The 13,296-nt window shown below is 44.0% G+C and overlaps 1 long non-coding RNA gene across 2 annotated transcripts; it reads left to right on the top strand.

The window, feature by feature from the left end:
- The first annotated feature begins 6,131 nt into the window (after nt 1-6,131).
- Nucleotides 6,132-9,943, top strand: LOC125515842. 2 transcript variants are annotated; one of them, XR_007287146.1, is made up of 5 exons: nt 6,132-6,646; nt 6,961-7,972; nt 9,145-9,239; nt 9,408-9,486; nt 9,584-9,943. It is a non-coding gene; the product is annotated as an uncharacterized LOC125515842 (long non-coding RNA). The 2 variants fall into 2 exon arrangements; XR_007287145.1 differs by having other exon boundaries at nt 6,134-6,646; nt 6,951-7,972.
- Nucleotides 9,944-13,296: the final 3,353 nt, after the last annotated feature.

Consider the following 13,296-nt stretch of genomic DNA (forward strand, 5'->3'; position numbering starts at 1 on the left):
CTTGTGTTCTACTCGTGCATATAACATCAACATATAAAACCTAGGCTCGGATGCCACTGTTGGGAAACGTAGTAATTTCAAAAAAATTCCTACGCACACGCAAGATCATGGTGATGCATAGCAACGAGAGGGGGAGAGTGTGATCTACGTACCCTTGTAGATCGACAACGGAAGCGTTAACTTGGTTGATGTAGTCGTACGTCTCCACGGCCCGACCGATCAAGCACCGAAACTACGGCACCTCCGAGTTCTAGCACACGTTCAGCTCGATGACGATCCCCGGACTCCGATCCAGCAAAGTGTCGGGGAAGAGTTCCGTCAGCACAACGGTGTGGTGACGATCTTGATGTACTACTGTCACAGGGCTTCGCCTAAGCACCGCTACAATATGACCGAGGTGGAATATGGTGGAGGGGGGCACCGCACACGGCTAAGGAACGATCACGAAGATCAACTTGTGTGTCTATGGGGTGCCCCTTGCCTCAGTATATAAAGGATGGAGGAGGAGGAGGCCGGCCAAGGCTAGGTGCGACCAGGATGTGGAGTCCTACTAGGACTCCAAGTCCTAGTAGGAGTCCACCAAGAGGGAAGGAAGGGAGAAGGAAGTGGAGGAGAAGGAAAGGTGGCCGGCCCCCCTTTCCCTAGTCCAATTCGGACCAGAGGGGAGGGGGGGCGCAGCAGCCCCTTGGCCCTTTCTCCTCTTCCCACTAAAGCCCATCAAGGTCCATTGCTTCTCCCGTAACTACCCGGTACTCCGAAAAATACCCGAATCACTCAGAACCTTTCCAATGTCCGAATATAGTCGTCCAATATATCGATCTTTACATCTCGACCATTTCGAGACTCCTCGTCATGTCCCCGATCTCATCCGGGACTCCGAACTCCTTCGGTACATCAAAACTCATAAACTCATAATATAACTGTCATCGAAACCTTAAGCGTGCGGACCCTACGGGTTCGAGAACAATGTAGACATGACCGAGACACGTCTCCGGTTAATAACCAATAGCGGGACCTGGATGCCCATATTGGCTCCTACATATTCTACGAAGATCTTTATCGGTCAGACCGCATAACAACATACGTTGTTCCCTTTGTCATCGGTATGTTACTTGCCCGGGATTCGATCGTCGGTATCCAATACCTAGTTCAATCTCGTTACCGGCAAGTCTCTTTACTCGTTCTGTAATACATCATCCCGCAACTAACTCATTAGTTACAATGCTTGCAAGGCTTAAGTGATGTGCATTACCGAGAGGGCTCAGAGATACCTCTCCGACAATCGGAGTGACAAATCCTAATCTCGAAATACGCCAACCCAACATTTACCTTTGGAGACACCTGTAGAGCTCCTTTATAATCACCCATTTACGTTGTGACGTTTGGTAGCACACAAAGTGTTCCTCCGGCAAACGGGAGTTGCATAATCTCATAGTCATAGGAACATGTATAAGTCATGAAGAAAGCAATAGCAACATACTAAACGATCGGGTGCTAAGCTAATGGAATGGGTCATGTCAATCAGATCATTCACCTAATGATGTGATCCCGTTAATCAAATAACAACTCTTTGTCTATGGTTAGGAAACATAACCATCTTTGATTAACGAGCTAGTCAAGTAGAGGCATACTAGTGACACTCTGTTTGTCTATGTATTCACACATGTATTATGTTTCCGGTTAATACAATTATAGCATGAATAATAAACATTTATCATGAAATAAGGAAATAAATAATAACTTTATTATTGCCTCTAGGGCATATTTCCTTCAATGAGGGCCCCACAAGGGTGGAGGGCGTGCCCTACCACCCTGGGCGCGCCCCCTACCTCGTGAGCACCTCGTGTGCCTTCCGGACTCCGTTTTCTTGCACGATACGTATTTTGGTCGGTAAAAATTCATTATATATCCTCCCGAAGGTTTTGACTCCCGTATCACACAATTGTCCTCTGTTCTTGTTTCGAGCTGTTCTCTGTGAGTGTTGTCAAGGCCAGGCATCATGTCGTCCCCCTCCTCCAACAATGGTGACAAAGATGCTTGGCTAATGAGGATAGATCTGAAGAGGGAATAACCCATGGAGATCAACAAGGATGAAAGGATCAAGAAGGTCACGGAGGATCAAGCTCCGGCAGCAGAAGACATCCTTCAACTTGATCACAACCTTCTCACCCCAACTGAGATCGAAGCTTTCAAGATGATTGAGTTAGCTCATATACAGAACAAGTATCTCACATGTGAAAATATTTTGTTGAAGGAGCATATTGTTGCGCTCAAGGGCATTATCCGCAAGCTGGAGGACCTCTTACGCTCGATGTGCGACTATCCATCATCACCACCACCTTCACCAACAAAGAAGGAGACATAATCACATGGGTATGGGCACTCCCCTTGGCAACTGTCAAGCTTGGGGGAGTTGCTCCGGTATCGTATCACAACCACATCTCCTATCTTTACTGTTTTTCTTAGTTTGATCCTATTGGTAGTATCTTGATCTAGTAGAATAAAGTTTATGGCATGATCTAGTTTTGAGTTTTGCTTTCTGATCTCTCTATGTAATAGAGTCTGTGAGCTATATAATAAAGTTTAGTGTTGAGTCAAGGGCTTGATTATTTTGCCATGATCTTGAGTGAATAAAAAAGAAAGAGAAAAAGAATAAAAGAAAACAAAGAGTTCATATTGATCTTATCGAGAGTGATGACTTCACATAGAAAGAGTATGATGATTAAAAGTTGTTGGGATTTGGCAAACATAGTTTTGGTCATCGTTGCAATTAATAGGAAGTAATAAGGAAAGAGAGGTTTCACATATAAATATACTATTATTGACATCTTTTATGATTGGAGCACTCATTAAAATATGACATGCTAAAGAGTTGATGTTGGACAAGGAAGACAACATAATGAGTTATGTTTTCTTATATCTGAGATAAAGTATGTTGTCATGGATCCTCCAACATGTTGAGCTTGCCTTTCCCCCTCATGCTAGCCAAATTCTCAGCACCAAGTAGAGATACTAGTTGTGCTTCCAAATGTTGGGGAACGTTGCAGAAAACAAAAATTTTCCTACGGTTTCACCAAGATCCATCTATGAGTTCATCTAGCAACGAGTGATCAGATTGCATCTACATACCTTTGTAGATCACGCGCGGAAGCGTTCAAAGAACGGGGATGAGGAAGCCGTACTCGACGTGATCCAAATCACCGGAGATCCTAGCGCCGAACAGACGGCACCTCCGCGTTCAACACACGTACGTTCAGCGTGACGTCTCCTTCTTCTTGATCCAGCAAGGGGGAAGGAGAGGTTGATGAAGATCCAGCAGCACGACGGCGTGGTGGTGGATGCAGGGGTCACCGCAGCAGGGCTTCGCTGTTCTACTGCGAGAGGGAGAGGTGTAGCAGAGGAGAGGGAGGCGCCAAGACTCAAGGGTGCGGCTGCCCCTCCCTCCCCCCTTTATATAGGCCCCCTAGGGGGTGCGCCGGCCCTAGGAGATGGGATCTCCTAGGGGGGGGCCAAGGGGTGGAGTGCCCCCCAAGCCAGGTGGGGCGCCCCCCACCCTAGGGTTCCCAACCCTAGGCGCATGGGGTGGGCCAAGGGGGGCGCACCAGCCCACTATGGGCTGGTTCCCCTTCCCACTTAGCCCATGGGGCCCTCCGGGATGGGTGGCCCCACCCGGTGGACCCCCGAGACCCTTCCGGTGGTCCCGGTACAATACCGGTGACCCCCGAAACTCTCCCGATGGCCGAAACTACACTTCCTATATATAATTATTCACCTCCGGACCATTCCGGAACTCCTCGTGATGTCCAGGATCTCATCCGGGACTCCGAAAAACTTTCGGGTTACTGCATATTCATATCTCTACAACCCTAGCGTCACCGAACCTTAAGTGTGTAGACCCTACGGGTTCGGGAGACATGTAGACATGACCGAGATGGCTCTCCGGTCAATAAACAACAGCGGGATCTGGATACCCATGTTGGCTCCCACATGCTCCTCGATGATCTCATCGGATGAACCACGATGTCGAGGATTCAAGCAACCCCGTATACAATTCCCTTTGTCAATCGGTACGTTACTTGCCCGAGATTCGATCGTCGGTATCCCAATACCTCGTTCAATCTCGTTACCGTCAAGTCACTTTACTCGTACTGTAATGCATGATCCCGTGACCAGACACTTGGTCACTTTGAGCTCATTATGATGATGCATTACCGAGTGGGCCCAGAGATACCTCTCCGTCATACGGAGTGACAAATCCCAGTCTTGATCCGTGTCAACCCAACAGACACTTTCGGAGATACCCGTAGTATACCTTTATAGTCACCCAGTTACGTTGTGACGTTTGGTACACCCAAAGCACTCCTACGGTATCCGGGAGTTACACGATCTCATGGTCTAAGGAAAAGATACTTGACATTGGAAAAACTCTAGCAAACGAACTATACGATCTTGTGCTATGTTTAGGATTGGGTCTTGTCCATCACATCATTCTCCTAATGATGTGATCTCGTTATCAATGACATCCAATGTCCATAGTCAGGAAACCATGACTATCTGTTGATCAACGAGCTAGTTAACTAGAGGCTTACTAGGGACATGTTGGTGTCTAAGTATTCACACATGTATTAAGATTTCCGGATAACACAATTATAGCATGAATAAAAGACAATTATCATGAACAAGGAAATATAATAATAATCCTTTTATTATTGCCTCTAGGGCATATTTCCAACACCAAAAACCCTTAAACCAGTTTTGCCATGAGAGTCCACCATATCTACCTATGGATTGAGTAAGATCCTTCAAGTAAGTTGTCATCGGTGCAAAGCAATAAAAAATGCTCTAAATATGTATGATTGATTGGTGTGGGAGAAATAAACTTTATATGATCTTGTGATGTGGAAGAAATAAAAGCGACGGACTGCATAATAAAGGTTCATATCACAAGTGGCAATATAAAGTGACGTTCTTTCGCATTAAGATTTTGTGCATCCAACCATAAAAGCGCATGGCAACCTCTGCTTCCCTCTGCGAAGGGCCTATCTTTTATTATTATCTTCTACCTTATGCAAGAGTCATGGTGATCTTCACCTTTCCTTTTTCATTTTATCCTTTTGCAAGCACAGTATGTTGGAAAGATCCTGATACATGTACCTAATTGGATGTAGGGGAGCATGAGTTATTATTGTTGACATTACCCTTGAGGTAAAAGGTTGTGGGGTGAAACTATAAGCCCCTATCTTTCTCTGTGTCTGATTAAAACTTCATAACCACAAGTATTGCGTGAGTGTTAGCAATTATGAAGGACTAGATGATAGTTGAGTATGTGGACTTGCTTTTAAGCTCTGACATAGACTCTTTCTGATGTTATGATAAATTGCAATTGCTTTTATGACTGAGATTATAGTTTGTTGGTTCTCAATAAAGTTTATGATTCGTACTCTGCATTGTGAATATATTATCACTTGAGTATAAGAAATCATATGACAATATATATATATATATATGTTGCTGTTATAAGAATAATCATGATGCCTTCATGTCAATATTTTATTTTTATCGACGCCTCTACCTCTAAACATGGGGACATATTTATCGTTATCGGCTTTCGTTTGAGGACAAGCGAGGTCTAAGCTTGGGGGAGTTGATACGTCCATTTTTGCATCATGCTTTTATATCGATATTTATTGCATTATGGGCTGTTATTACACTTTATGTCACGATACTTATGGCTATTCTCTCTTATTTTACAAGGTTTATATAAGGAGGAAGAATGCCGGCAGCTGAAATTCTGGGCTGAAAAAGGAGCAAATATTAGAGACCTTTTCTGCACAACTCCAAAAGTGCTCAAACTCCACGAAAGTCATTTTTAGAAATTTAAAACAAAACAGAAGCTAGCCAACTCTGCCTCACAGAGCTCCCCCGATTTGGTGCTTTCGCTGCCGTTGGATCGCGGTAAAATTCCCACCTGGCTCTTCTCGGCCGTTAGATATTCACCACATGTTTCACCTTATTATTTCTTTCACGTGAGTATGATCGGTGGGCCAATTTGTTGGTGGAGTCGTATTGTGTTGGCTGGGTGTGGAATGGACGGGTGTGATTGGTTTCTCCTCGCGCAGAGCCCATTGGGCAACCGTGCGAACCCTAGCCCCAATCCACAGCCCCCACGCCCCTCACTCCTCCCTCCCTCGTCCGCCGCCACGCTCCCTCCCTCCTCCCTCCTCTTCCTCCTCCTCCCTCGTCTCCACGGCCTCCGCCCTAGGAGCCCCACCGCCGACTGCTACTCCACCACCACGCCCCCTCCTCCTCCTCGCCTTCCCATCGCTCGTGCACAGGTCGCCGCCGTGGCAGAGCAGGGACAGTGCTGGGTCGTCAAGATGGGGTGGTTACGAAGGCTTCCCAGCCCGACGGCGCCGTCATGGGAGGAGGCTTACCATCGAAGAGTAGCCGCAGGTGCACATCATCCAAAGAGGTGCAGCCGGGAGGAGGTGAGGATAAGTTGCTCGATTGACAAGAGCAGAGCAGCGGATTGGATCGAGGGGGCCTGCATGTCCACGCCGCCGCCTAGAGTCACCCTGACTGCCGTCTCATGCCGCAACCGCGAGTCAACTGCACCACTGCCGCCAGGAATCCCGTCCCCAGCAAGGTTACTTCCTCTGAATCCCTTCTCTACCTGCTCCTCCTGCCCTGCTTATTACATGTGTGATGTGTGCGTGCTTGCTGCTGCCGTGCTGCGTTCGTACGTTCTTGCTCGCTGTGTGCGTGTGTTCTTGCTTGCTGTGTGCGTGCTTACTGGCTTGCTATTGGGTGCTTTGTCGCTGGGTGTTGGTCCGCTGATGGCCTGATGCCGGTGCTTTGCTGTATATATATTTGTATAATGCTTGTATCATGCTTTATTGTAAACTGCTTGTTGTGGCTGACCTATTGATGTTGCTGCTTTGCCTGGCCAGGGAAGTTCAGTGTCATAAAGACACAGGAGATATTCAGTTATGTTGATTGGGGACATTAATGATCATTCAGTCAACAAAGGGGGCAGTATTCTGATCTTATTTCATCTCATGCATTGATTATTTGTCGTCTTCTTTGCATACATATTTTATTAATTATTTATATATACTTGATGTATCTTTGTACTGCTGTTTTTACAAATTGCCGTATCCTATGTGCTTGTTTCCATATCGTCATATCTGTGTTGTTGTATGGTGCTTCATAGCAAAAACTTATACTTACTAAAGAAAGTGTTCCTTTTCTTGGTCCCATTGCTCCATAAGCATGATCACCTTTCTACTAATTGATTATACATATGATCTTTCTTTTGATTATTTTGCGATACTTCTGATTGACACTATGAGGTGCTTCCTTGTCATGCAGATTCATCATTTACTTAAATACTGATGTTGATATGGTTGTAAATTAGTCTGGTATGTGCCAATAGTTGTCTCCCCCAGAAGATTTTTTTGTCAGAATAGCTTACCTAAAGAGTTGGTTTGCCCAGATGCATCATTTACTTACTGATGATATTGCTGTAGCTAAACAAATGGGTGAAAAACCACATCAACCCAGCTATAAGAATGCAATCTTATGATTCATGCTCACCTATGGTTGGTTGCTATATTGTACATTCTTTTGACGAAACTATGTTGTACATTTAATAACCTGACTTCTTCCATGAGAGAGCACTACTTAGAGGTTTAACTGAGTGAGATTGGGTTTAGGGACAAGAAGAGGAACCATGGGCGGGTGCTCTTGCGACTCTCGGCTGGTTCCAAGATTGTGCTTGATCGGTTTATCTGTGTGTGCAAGGATGGCAAGGCAGCTTGAAGGTGGTCACGGCCATCTCGCAGAGATGGTGCAAGTTGTCAAGAATCACGGTGCTGGGGCACTGCACTTCACCGCCGGGTGCAAGATGGTGGAAGTGTGCGAGTACCTGTTGAGGGTGTCCAGGTGGACGTGGATGCCGTTGACCAAGCAGGTGTGTCTCTGCAAATTAATGTTGGTGTTTTTTGCTCTTTTCAGATTTTAAGCTTGGTGTATAAACATACATGTCACTCACTGTATGTAACTTTTAGTGAAAGATTAAAATAGGGGATAAATCATTATGGAAGGTATATGATTGAATAGCAAATTGGATGGATTTACTGTCATATCATTTATTTGTGACTGCATGATCTGAATTGCGCATCTCTTGCCCTTGGAAGATTAGACTGATGTGGTGTTGATTTGTAAATAAATGGCATGCTTACCATTTTGATTTAGGTGTGTAGGCAGAAGCGAAAAAAGAATCACAATCTCAGGTTTAGGCATGCACATGGCCACTGATCACAAATAAATAGGAACAAATGCAGTATTGTGATTTTGAGCAAGAGAAATAGAAGTACAGTTTATTGTTCATATTTTAAGCTACACTTGAACCTTGTCCTAATAACTAGGACTGTTGTGATGTTGCCCTATTATAAGTGCCTTGCTTAAACGTTTGGTTAAGTCGAGTGTATAGCGAAGAGAAGGCTAGCTGAACCATGCTAAATATGGAAAGAAGCGGGAGCTATATACATGATCGGTTGTTCATCATTTCAAGTTTGACTTATTATTAGTTGATTACCTGCTTCTATGCGGTGAACAAATGAGTAAGCAGTTTTAGTTGATAAAGGTGTAGGCAGCACATCTTTTTTGCTCCATTTTTTGGTTTAGCCTCTGAATATTTTAATTGTAAAACAGTTTTGATGCAATTTTTGAACCATTCAGTCTGTTTTGTTCGTGCAGTTCATGGTACCACATCTGCATGCTACATCTTGTGTAGATTTGGCTACCACATTATATGATGTTTCACTTTGCTCCGTCAAAGTTTCAGTAAAAAATTGAATTGAACATCTTTTTGTAGACATACAAAAATGGTCCTCCATTTTTTACATCGCCCTGACATCCAATTCAAACTATATTTTCTGCCTAAACTGTTGCATACCTATGAGATCATGGGATAACTCAGACACGAGCCGGTGTCCAGTGCGCAGTTGGGTGCATTATTTGGTGACATCTAGTGCTAACTGTTTAATGCTGAGTAATCAAATATATTCCATGAAGTGCTTCTTGGTATTTTACAACCGTTTACTCTGAATTCTGGTCTTCATGCCTTCAGACAATTTTCAGGTTGCTTTTCCACGATTTCAAATAACTTATACTGCGCTCGGGGCGTATCTAGATCTAGCACAGAAGAGATGTGTTTCTTGAAGACCCGAAAAATGGTAACACTAACAGGATTGTTTTTAATAATGCCAGTACTGCTCCATAAAATAAACATAGCGTGTTCACTCCTGCAAAAAAAATTCGTAACAGTTAATTCTGCTGTAGTTGTAGATGTACATCCTTTATTCCCGCAACAGTTAATTCTAAGGCCATTCATATCATTGCAGATTTTGCCTATTCTCTGAGATGGATGATGATGAGCGGTGCAACCGAAAATTCAGAGCTGGGCTTTACACACTTCAGTGGGTAAGTGAAGTTCCAGTTTTTCTTCTGTACCCTATTACTACTCTGTTGTACAGAGAGCAGTGAGTTTATATTAGCTAAATGTTAGACTGGAGTGCAGGAGTAGCATGACAACACCAAGGTAGAGACCTGAAGAGAAGCAAGGGGATGGACCAAGGAAACTAGAACTGTGTTGTCGTGATGTGGGTCGTGTCGTCTTCGTCCATCTCCATGGAGGCATATATACATAGGTTAGGTATAGGCAAGGAGACCGTCTCCATGGAACTCTGACTGATGTGTAATGTCCTCATAGGACTGGACCGTTTACAGAGGGAGTACTTGAAAATAGATTCTTTATATATTGTTTGGTTCCATCAGCCGCATAACCTAAATTAGCAATTTGGTATCTAAACAGTGTAGTGTAACCATTGTGCTTGCTGCAGTTTTACTTTAGTGTTGAAATGTTTTTGTTGGCTTGTTCTGTACTATGAAATATTTTTGTTATCCCAGCCATTGTTTTCTAAATCCTATCAGCATATTACCTGATATGGCCTTTGAAGTTTCTGTTTTATAACGAGCTTTGCACCGGTCAACTTGAGTATGGTATGGTTTATTCTTTTCTGTTGCGGCTATTCGAGAGAAATTTAGAGCTCCACAACCTTCTGAAGACTTAGCAGAGATGAAACAATCAATCAGTTGAGATGCATCACATGATCTTTTTCTCTTGACATTTATGGGTATTGAACCCATAGGTCAGCTTATCAATGGAACTCTTATCGCGTTGAGAAGGTGTCACAAAAACTAAGAGCAGTTTTAACATGGTCCCTGATTAACTCTTACCTTCTTACCTATTATGTGAAGGGGGTAAGACGGACCTTGTTAAAATTAGCGAAAACTGAAAAACAGGGCGATTAGCTAAGGCAAAAAGCTAAGAAGCATCAGGAAGGACTTTTAGGATGGTACCGCAGTCAAATGCATCCTAGGATAGGTACTTTAAGAATTATGGTGTGTTCTTCTCCTTTTTTGTTTACCTTAGCCACATAGGTTAGCCTCAATTTATTATTATCCACAGGGTCAGTTCGAGATCCCCTCATGCTCAACCATCGCACTGACCTATGACACCATCGATTCTCAATCAAAACAATGTCAGCTTATAAATAACCATTGGAATAACTGCAGAAATTTACTTCCATATGAGTGCATCCCTAAATAGAAAGGATCGCATCACAAGATCTATAATGCCTAGAAAACGAGACAAAAGGGGTGGGAATCGCAACAAAAAAGAGGGGAGATGCAAGATCGAGATAAATGGAAGGTAAATCCATGCATGCAGACAAATCCGAAATCAAAAGAGGTAAGAAATCGCACCGGTCGGCGGCTGAGGAAACGAAAGGAAGGGGATAGACAGTCTCCGCTGGATCCGCCCCTGTCGTTTCATATTCAGCTCCTCACGGGCCAGAGGCATCGCTCTACGTGGGCTGGGCAAAATAACATATGGGCTATCCTAATACATCCTGATCCCTATATCTCCGTATATGCACAACAAAGACATGTTTTTTTCTTAGGTTTCTTATCTTTTTCCTTTTTTTTTGTAGGAAAAAGATGCACGGCCAGGTTTCTCATCATGATAACCATGTTTTCAAACTTGCTAAAAAAATACAACCATGCCAACTTTACTCTCTCATCATAGTGGCCATATTTTCAAACAGAACATATTCATATTATGCAAAGTTTCCCTTTTCCCAGACTATTATTTAACAACATAATAAACATGTTTGAAAAATAGCACGATTTAGTTCAAGGTTCTTGCAGTATGAAACTATTTTCATCGACATCATGTCTTCAGCAGGTCTCTGCGCCATTTGGCGCAACGGGTCAACTAGTAACAAAAAATATCCAGCGGAAGAAGTTCACCAGAGGGGGGCCACCTGTCCACGAGGGTGGGGGGCGCGCCCTACCCCCCTGGGCGCGCCCCCTACCTCGTGGGCCCCTTGGAGACCTCCCGACGCCAACTCCAACTCTATATATTTGCTTTCGGGGAGAAAAAATAGAGGAGAAGAAATCATCGCGTTTTATGATACGGAGCCGCCGCCAAGCCCTAAAACCTCTCGGGAGGGCTGATCTGGAGTCCGTTCGAGGCTCCGGAGAGGGGGATTCGTCGTTGTCGTCATCATGAACCATCCTCCATCACCAATTTCATGATGCTCACCGCCGTGCATGAGTAATTCCATCGTAGGCTTGCTGGACGGTGATGGGTTGGATGAGATTTATCATGTAATCGAGTTAGTTTTGTTAGGGTTTGATCCCTAGTATCCACTATGTTCTGAGATTGATGTTGCTATGACTTTGCTATGCTTAATGCTTGTCACTAGGGCCCGAGTGCCATGATTTCAGATCTGAACCTATTATGTTTTCATGAATATATGTGAGTTCTTGATCCTATCTTGCAAGTCTATAGTCACCTACTATGTGTTATGATCCGACAACCCCGAAGTGACAATAATCGGGACCACTCCCGGTGTTGACTGTAGTTTGAGGAGTTCATGTATTCACTATGTGCTAATGCTTTGTTTCGGTTCTCTATTAAAAGGAGGCCTTTGAGGGAGTCCTGGATTAGGGGGTGTTCGGGTAGCCGGACTATACCTTCAGCCGGACTCCTGGACTATGAAGATACAAGATTGAAGACTTCGTCCCGTGTCCGGATGGGACTTTCCTTGGCATGGAAGGCAAGCTTGGCGATGCGGATATTCAAGATCTCCTACCATTGTAACCGACTTTATGTAACCCTAACCCTATCCGGTGTCTATATAAACCGGAGGGTTGTAGTCCGTAGGCAATCAACTCCATACACAACAATCATACCATAGGCTAGCTTCTAGGGTTTAGCCTCCTTGATCTCGTCGTAGATCTACTCTTGTACTACCCATATCATCAATATTAATCAAGCAGGAGTAGGGTATTACCTCCATCGAGAGGGCCCGAACCTGGGTAAAAAACATCTTGTCCCTTGTCTCCTGTTACCATCCGGCCTTGACGCACAGTTCGGAACCCCCTACCCGAGATCCGCCGGTTTTGACACCGACAGCCTTAATATCCCTTAGTTTCCATTAGGACCCCGCTGCCATGGGAGGGTAGGACAAAAGATGTCATGCAAGTTCTTTTCCATAAGCACGTATTACTATATTCGGAATACATGCCTACATTACATTAATGAATTGGAGCTAGTTCTGTGTCACCCTATGTTATGACTGTTACATGATGAACCGCATCCGGCATAATTATCCATCACTGATCCGATGCCTACGAGCTTTCCATATACTGGTTTACTCTTATTTACTTTTCCGTTGCTACTGTTACAATCACTACAAAATACCAAAAATATTACTTTGCTTTCATTACTCTTTTGTTACCGTTACCACCACTATCATATTACTTTGCTACTAAACACTTTGCTGCAGATACTAAGTTTCCAAGTGTGGTTGAATTGACAACTCAGCTGCTAATACTTGAGAATATTCTTTGGCTCCCCTTGTGTCGAATCAATAAATTTGGGTTGAATACTCTACCCTCGAAAACTTTTGCGATCCCCTATACTTGTGGGTTATCAAGACCTTTTTCTGGCGCCGTTGCCGGGGAGCGTAGCTCTATTCTTTGAGTCACTTGGGATTTATATCTGCTGGACACTATGAAGAACTTGAAAGATGAGAAAACAAAAATTTACCCCTCAACTACGAGGGGAGGTAGGGAACTGCCATCTAGCTCTGCACTTGATTCACCTTCTGTTATGAGTAAGCTTGTGACACCTAAACCTACTTCTGCTATTCATTCGGATAT

Source organism: Triticum urartu, chromosome 1, assembly GCF_003073215.2.
Source record: "Triticum urartu cultivar G1812 chromosome 1, Tu2.1, whole genome shotgun sequence".
Lineage (NCBI taxonomy): Eukaryota > Viridiplantae > Streptophyta > Magnoliopsida > Poales > Poaceae > Triticum > Triticum urartu.